Here is an 8,449-nt window from a genome sequence, read left to right as displayed (position 1 = left end):
TACTTATTAGTGAGAAAGGCCTTGGGCATTGTGAATAAGTATATGTGCATTGAAATCCACTGTGCTTATGATGACAGTCCTATTACACTAGCAAAGTAAAAATTTGCATTTTCAAGCAAGCTACTCATGCAAGGACCAAGTTATGCAGCACAGTGGATTAAATCTATCTGGACTATATCCTTTTTAAACTGGGGCCTATCCCCAAGGCTGGGACTAACATTGCCACAAATGCAGTGTATCCAGACATCTTACTCTCACCAACTTATAGAGAGTTTTAATGTAAGTATGTAGAGCAAAATGTTTAATTCCAGATAGGAGCACAAAGGTGGAATGGGAAATATTTGTGTTGTGTTGCTTCAGAACAGCTAATGAAATAGCAACTGAAATAACAGTAAAAAAAAATTGTTTCAAGTGCCCTCAGATTTCAAAATAATGTTATTGGAGGTATTCTGATTAAATAGTTAATTAAATGAGTTAAATATTACAGGATTTTTTCAGAAGAGCCAGTGGACATCCAATGCTGAAAGACACTTATGAAGCAGCAACACTGCATAACTGGAAGCTTCACCCCAGCTGTATCTGAATTAGCGAGCTGGCTAAACCCTCTTTTTCAGCTCCAAAGGTGTCTGACACATTGATCTCTTCTGACTGCCTGTCTGAAATGCTCAGAAATACCAGTGGCTACCATTTCAACAACTTTTTGCTAATCCAGCCTACGGTGCTAAATTCTACAGAATAAATTTTTCATTGATATTATTGCAAGTCAATGAAAAGACTGGAGGATAGTCCTTCTGAAGAACATGGAAAGAGGTTTAAATCTTTCCCTGTTTTTATATTCTCTTGAGAAAATTAGTCTACTAAACTAAAAAAAAAATCACAACTAAGATTAAATAGTTGATATTCTCAAGAGTACATATTTTACTTTATTTTTCCCCCAACAATAAGTTGTGATATGAATTTTATTTTCTACCTTCAGAGCACTTAGGGTGATTTATTTAGTGAAGTTAAACTGTGAATCTTGCTTAAACACATTTTGAAGCCTCAGTCTCCATAGTTTGCACCGAATAGGTGACTTTTGTTAAGAAACAAAGAGCTAATATTAGCATCCCCTTGAAAGATTGCAAACCACTGAGACATCATTATCATAGCAAAAATGTTTCAAGAGTAAACATAAATAATGCAAAAAGCATTGATCAAAATTAGATCTAATTTCAGCAAAGGATAGCTTAAAAACAACAGATAAAGGTTCATTATTAAACTTACATATTTCTATTATCTTGCTGAACATTTTACTAAGGCCCATCTCTACACAGCCTGTTCTTGCATCTTCAGCATTCTTACATTCTTCAATTCTGGGATTTGCATTCACACAGCTTTTGAGAGTTTGCTACCTTCTCTATTTCCCACAGCTTAAAATATGTTCAAGTAAAAAATACAGGATTTTCTTTCACTACATTTTATCCTACCTCACCTGAGGATCTGAAGATATCCCTTAGCATTTTAACAGTAGATATGAAAGTGTGTTACAGAGGAGGTTAGTATTGTTTCTATAGTCATAGATCAGAGCTTGAAAGGCCATCCAGCTGAGTCTGCACATCCAAGGCAGAATCAGCTATAACTAACCCACCCAAGACACATATTCATCTCACCTGTTCTAAAATATCTTCAGTGATGGAGAGTCCATACCTTCCCAGACAACCTACTCAATTGCAGATCTGTCTTCAAAGCTGCCATTCTTTTTAACTGCCTCCCACAGACTTTTTTGATGAACTCCAAGTCCATTACTGCTTACTCTGTCCCCAGGCTAAAAAAAAAAAAAAAAAAAAAAAAAAAAAAAGTCACATTATTAACTAAATTGGAATAATATATAGTTCATTTGCTTGTTTGCTTTAAGGCTGTGCTGGAAAGGAGAAATCTGTTGGAGATCTGATCCTATCTGTTGCTATGCACTAGGTTCAAATGCAGGTCAGTCCCTTTTGTTTCACTTTAGGTACTGAGGAAAGAAAATACTAATAATTTCCTTTGATGGGACATAAAACTGAAAAATATATTGTGCCCATGGAACGCCTATTAAATATTCCTTTTAAACCATTAAGAGAAAATTAATTCAAATAATTAGGACTCAATTGGAATTTCATCTAAACAACTATAAAGATAAAACAAAGAGAGGAGCCTAGGGCTCAAAATCAGGAAGTGGTCAGGTTCAGTAAGATCAATTCAAAATTACATCAATCCTGTCTAGCTGGTAATTTCATTGGCTGGATCTCCTCCTTTCCCAGGTGATTAAGATTATAATAAATACATAATCAACTATTATGAAGTGAGATACATTGTTTAATTACATTATAATGAAGATCTAATTAGGTTTATCTGAGAAGGAACACATTTTGTTCTTTTGTTTTCTTCTTGAAGTTTGAAACCATGTTTTGCTCCACCAACATTTCAAAAGCTTTTCATTTTAGTCAGAAGTAAAGGAACTTGTCTTTTTTTTTGCTTGAAAGCTGAGCTTTTCATGATTCTAAGACCTAGCCCTGTATGAGACATACAGTAATAATTCCATAAGCAGCCACCTTGATTTCTTAGAGCTCAAAGTCATTAAGCTCTAGAAAGTGAGAGGTCACAATGCAAAAGAAACACATGAAAACACAAAGGAATGTTGATATAAAACTACCCCAAATAACTCACAAATAAGGAAATAAGTTTGAATTTATCTTTTCCATTCATGATACAAAATTTTTGTGCGTTTATATTCAAAACATTCAAATAATCTGCAATTTATTAGATTCTAAAAACCATGTTCTTGTAAGATTAATTGTTCATTATATAAACACTGCCTTCTATAGGTAGCACATTTTAGAAATCAATTACAACAAATGGATTTTTACAGTGAGTTTCAATTTGACAGATTACTTTTGATCATCTGCACAAAAGGAATTCGCTGAAGTACACTGAATTATGCAAAATGCCTCTTAATTTTGTAGCTAAGATTGCATTTAAATCCTTGGAGATAAACAGATTTCTTTGTTTACTAGCAAATATTCAGATTTATGCATTTAGATAGAACCCCAGGTTTCCCCACCCCTTGAAACAATTCTGAATCATCAATTTGTAGCTGCTTTAGCCTCTTAAGTCCAAAGTTGGAAGTTCATTGAACAGAATTGTATTTTTCAGGCAGAACTTGAATTTATTTTCAAAAGATAAACTCCCTAAATTTACTTGCAGATTAGTAATCATGGCAGTTAACAAATTATAATTATTACATATCAGTTAATAATTAGTATTCAGTTTGCACTGCAGGTAGGTCAGTGGCATTCAGTGATACTATTAAATGGTTGACATTAATCACCTGGAATTCTTATTTCCACACAATAATGATAGCATTTTTCCCTCTAAGTCAAGGGATATTGAAGTTTAGTGATAGGAACTTGTATTTGTGAAATGGAAGAAAATTAAAAGATACCAGTCTGAGAATCACAATAGGCAACTGTGCTGCTGTTCAAGATCAGAACTAAACACCCATAAGTGTTTATAGTTACCAGTGACAGAAGGATAAAGTCAGCGCTTTTCATGCTTGATTTTTTTTATTTAGACCATTTGGATGTGTTTCAAGCTGTTACTTGCAGAACCTCAGCATAATATACCTTCAGATCACTTCTCAATAACACTCCCACCTTTGGCTGACTCATTAAATTAATTTTGTATCATATTAATTACACATTTAAGCAATGAAAAGTTTTTATTTCAAAGGGTCATGATTTTCCATTTCAAGATGAGTGAAAGTTGTGAGAATTAATGGAAATTTAGCAAGACTTGATAAAATGCATTCATGATTTGCCAATGTTGCCTTTATATTGAAAGCAAAAGAATTACATGGTTGAGTCTTTTTAGAATCAAAGTAATAAGTTACTAATCTTTGAAACAAGCCTTAGAGAAAAAAAAAAAAAAAAGCTATGCTGTGATTTTCTATTTAGTAACTAAAGAGTTTAATTTTCTTATTTTTCTTTCCACTTTCCACTTCATTTTTTACTTGAGGCTTCTCATATTCTAAACAAAAGGTGGTAAGTGCAATTTCCATCTGTGAGTTGTAGCTCATGAAAGGTCAAAGAACTTACTCAGACTATCAGTTACTCATGATCAGACTTAATAAGAGGGAAAACAAAAAAGGAAACTCCCAAATTATCGTGATTTTTATTTTAAGTTTTCAATTGTGATACAATATGTAGATGAAGAACAATGTTATTAGCATAAGTTATTAAATGATTCTCTATTACTGCACTCTTCTTTGGGCAGGTAAAAGGTTCACATGTACAGAAAGGGCTGGGATTTTCTGGGATCATCAACTTGTTTTGAAACCTGAACACACTCAAATATCAGAGAGGGAGATATCTGGCAACTGTCAATGTCACATACAGGGCACAGTTTATCAATGTTATGCTCATGCAGCATGGAAAAAAATTTCCTATTCTTCTACCATCAGCCTTTGCTGAGCCTTGCAGTTTTTGCAAAATATTAAACACCCAGTTTGGGCACAGGTAATAATAAAAATAGTTTTAAAATAATAAGACATGTGTATGCATATATGCCTCTCATCAAGATTATAAGCTTATGAATCTATAAAGTTTAAACATTTAAATAGGAAAAAAACTTATTAAGCCTTCCAATATTGTTCCTATTTCTAATTTAAACAAGCAATTTGCTTATATATTTTCTTGTCACACCTAAATAACTCATCTTCATGTGGAGTCATCCTCCCTCCTCTCAGTTTCAGTTACACATTTAATTTTTCATGGCAACTGTAAGAAATCTTCAGGGAGAAGAGAATTCTTCCTCTCTTGCAATCAGTTTATTTTTGTTTTGGACAGGTTTCTCTTACTTGATGTTGACAACTGTTTTATTTTTTTTCCGATGCCATTTTTTGGTTGCAATCTATATAAACTATTTTTAAAAATGCAACCTGCTGTATGCTCAAAATAAACACTGAAAACTTGTTAATGAATTCTGAGCCTGGATTTTGCATGAACTGAGTTCACTCTATGCATTTTTTATTTAAATTTTTATTCCTAATCACCTGCTAAAATGACTGGAAAAGACATCTTGGGTCATCTATTTCAATCTCTTTTCACATGACAGATTTTTTTTTCACTGCTAGTCTGTCTTCTGGAGGTGTGTATGTGGGTGAACACATAAACACATATAATATATACACATATATAAATACTTTTTGAATTTAAAGTAGTCCTCTAATAACTTTCTCTCTGGGCATTATTTAATTGCCAGTTTTTTCTTAATGCTAAAAATAAATAATAGAATCATATGTAGGTATCTTTTTTTTTATCCATTCCAAGTCCAGTTATACTCCTCCTGCACTGTATACATACCACCTCTCACCTTTAAAAAATGATGCTAAAACAGGATTCTAAGATATAGAATGAAACTCTATCTTCTCTTACATACAGAAACATGACTTTCCTTTCCTTTCCTTCCTCCTCAGCTCCATAAACTACTGTCCTTTAATCACCTAACAGGGAAAACTTGTGACCTAGCTGAGATCAATGTGGTCATGAGACTGCTGAGTTACTCTGAACAATCAGTCCCTATCCTCAGTTTGCAAAGGTGAATGAGGGAGGCCTCCTGACAAAAATGGTTGTTGCAAATTCATGAATAAATACATCCATGAATGCCTTTGGTAGAAAACCAGAGTAAGTTAGGAAGAGGTTTGTAAGGTTTCCCATTATCAGGAATGACCAAAATTCTTATTACAGGTTATATTATAGGCTTGGCAGGTCCTAAGGGCATTTTAACAGGCACTAGATATCTTATAGAGAATATGATTGTGGGTGGGCATTCAGCTGCCTGGGACTCTGATTTCATCTCCCCATATTTCTAAACATTTCAAATGTTAATGACTGCAAGTAATAAAACTACTTAGCAAGTGTAATTTTCATGTACTGTCTTGGACGAGGACAGTAACCTGTTCTATTAATCCTTTACTAAAATGCAAGTTTTTCCCAGCTATAGGATAAAGCAGTTTCAGAAAAGATAATATTATTAAAAGAATTCTCTTCTAATAATTGCACTACTCACAGACTACCTGACTCAATGAGATCACTACTCACAGTTCAGGAGATTTAATTCTCTTGCATTTTCAGTCCTTTTTCTGAGCCTTTTATAAGCTGTGAACTCTATTTAAAAAGGATCCATTCCATAAATTATGCAAATAGAGGATATCATAAAGGAGGTAACTTAAAATTGTACTGCAAACTGTAATATAGGGATTTTGTAACTAGAGAAATTTTTATTTGTAAGTTAAATACTCCAGTCATATATTGTTTGAAGCATAACATTTTTTTTCTTTTAAAATGAAATATTAGAAATATGAAAATTACACTCCTAATAATCCTACTATTCTCTATCAGGATAATACAGTAGTCAAGATTGATTATTTAACTCCAAAAGCAATTCATTATTTAATCTAACACATGTCAACTTTGAGATGCTTTCGTTGGTTTGTTGCTCAACATCAAGCTTGAAGGCAAAGATATCCCCTGAAATCCCAGAATCAGAGGGCCACAGAAAGGCTGTAGTTGGAGGATGCCTTCTGGGGACCAGCTGATTCAACACCCTGCTTAAGCAGGGACAGCCAGAGCTCCTTGCCCAGGACCATTCTGGACAATCTGTTCCAGGGAGCAGTAAAGATGTTTTTCCTCAAGTTCAGCAGATGCCTCTGTCTTCCAAGTGAGACTCATTTTCTCTATTACTGTCACTGGACACCACTGAAAGAGTCTGGCTTCCTCTTTAAACTCTCCCTTCAGGTGTTTGTACACATCCTTGAGATCCCATAGATCATCAACTCTCTCAGTCTTTCCTTAGATTGAAGATATTCCCGTCCCTTAATCTTTTTAGTGGCCCTTTTTTGGGTCTACTGGAGTTGGTCCATACCTCTCACTCAAGGACTGGACTCAGTGTCTCAATAATGCTTAGCAGAGGATCACCTCCCTTGACATGTTGGCAATGCTATTTTTAATGCAAAATTAAATTCCTTCATTGTTGCATAACAAAAGAAAAATAATTCAGATCATGAAAGGCACTCTCAGAGGACTTTGATTCATGTGTAAGGTTTGTTTAAATAAGAAAATAATATTTAATCAAACATAAATATGATGTTTTTCTTTTTTTCACTTATTTTCATTTATGAACATGATGATTTAAGCATAGAGTTTTGGATAAGTATAGAACTTCTGGTGATGAAAAACACTTTTTATGTATTATGAAAAAAAGTCTAGCACAAACCATGACTTCGAGCACTAAATCACCTATTTCAGATAATAAAGAAATGCTGATATATGAAAGTAATATATTAATTTCCATGTCCAACAAAATGTATTGCCTAACAGTTGCAAATGTATTGTGCTTACTACTACACAATTTTCCCTTTTCCTTCCAATCTCCTCCACCTCTGCAGGTGATTTAGTTTGCAATTATTCTCTTAGCTCTTGTGTTGGTTTCTTTGGAACACGGGCAGAAAAAACCTTCTCAGCAGCAGTTGATCAAGTTTTACTGGAAAAAAAAAGTGAAAATATTGAAAAAAATGTGACTGCATACTGTTGTTCCTTGCAACTGCAAACTGCATACTGTTGCTCCTTGCATACACTTGGTGTTCTTTCTGGTTTTGTGCAAAATTATTTAAGCTTAAAAATTCAGCACGCAAATCCAAGCTAAAATTATTAAATGTAATTTTTAAAGATTATATTCTTTAAGCAATTGTACAGAGAATGAAACTTTATTTTGTGATGATTTCTTACCCTTCACAACATTTTTCTTCATCAAAGTGATAAAATATCTTTTAGAAAGTATTCAAAATAAAGGATCTCTTTATTTTTTAATTATTTAAAATTATTTTAAATTAAATTTTATTTAATTTGCATTTTTTAATACAAAAAAAATGCCTTCAGTTTGGAGAGAATAAAAAAAATAAATAAAGTAATGACCTCTGATGAGAAATAAATTCACACACTTGTCAATCTCTTAATTAATGCATTGGTTGAGGATAGAGGAGATGCAAATTCAGGTATCTGATCTTGGATTAGAAGACTTTGATATAAGAAATTCTTCAGCTCAGAAAAAGTGACATCAGAGTAGCTCAATACTCAGGATGAATGTTTGGGTCCTCTGTCAAATAAAACATGGCCATTTCTTTCTTATAATTCAATTGAAATTTCTAAAATTCAATAACATCCTTCAAAGACTGGAATTTTGACTTGATTACAAATGCTCTGATGGGTTTTTTCTTCCTTTTAGATTGTGCTTGTGCTATTCTTACTCTTATAAGAACATAGATCAATTCCTCTCAGAATACTATGGAAGAACACCTCTCTCTGATAGCCACAGTCATGTTAATTTCTGAGTGAACAAAAGGAGGATTTATTGGAGTTTTACAGAATATAGAAAA

Source organism: Erithacus rubecula, assembly GCF_903797595.1.
Source record: "Erithacus rubecula genome assembly, chromosome: 4".
NCBI classification, from domain to species: domain Eukaryota; kingdom Metazoa; phylum Chordata; class Aves; order Passeriformes; family Muscicapidae; genus Erithacus; species Erithacus rubecula.
This window is presented reverse-complemented; position numbering follows the sequence as displayed.